Source organism: Meleagris gallopavo, chromosome 10 (genome assembly GCF_000146605.3).
Source record: "Meleagris gallopavo isolate NT-WF06-2002-E0010 breed Aviagen turkey brand Nicholas breeding stock chromosome 10, Turkey_5.1, whole genome shotgun sequence".
In the NCBI taxonomy this organism is placed as follows: domain Eukaryota; kingdom Metazoa; phylum Chordata; class Aves; order Galliformes; family Phasianidae; genus Meleagris; species Meleagris gallopavo.
Genome location: NC_015020.2, coordinates 28,042,686 through 28,043,247, shown reverse-complemented (window position 1 = coordinate 28,043,247; position 562 = coordinate 28,042,686).

Sequence of the window (562 nt, the reverse complement as noted above, 5' to 3'; positions counted from 1 at the left end):
CAGCACCGGCCGGCGCTCCCCGTCGGGGCCGGACTCCTGGAGGGCTACATCAGCGTCTTGGAGCACAAGGTGAGCCGCCGCCGCGGGGCCCGTTCTCTCCCTGTAGGGTCCGGCGCTCCTCGGCCTCCCAGGGGGATCCCCGACCCCGTACCGCGGAGCTCACCTTCCTCCCGGCTGTGCCGTGCTCGGGGTGCTCTGCAGCCTGGCTGCTGGGTCAGCCTTCTGTTGTCGGCTCCTGGCCGTGTCCATCCCAATGGTTGAGGGTCTGTGGGGTGTTGGTTTTCTTCTCCCTTGCCCAGCAGGAGATACTGTTTTGTTTTTGGTGCTGAACGCTGGGGGTCTGCTACCTCTAGCATCAGGGAAGGGTTAAAGTAAGTTTAGCTACTCGAAGGAAAGTCGATGGGTAGGTGTTTATTCTTAGCTCATTCAGTCTTGGGGAACCGAAGAGAACTGTATTTCCTGTACAAATGACCTTTTCATCCTTTTCCTGAGAAGCAGAAGTTGTCAGCCTTGGTTTCTGTTCTAGAAATTGGGGCACCTCTAATGGTGAACAAAATGATGT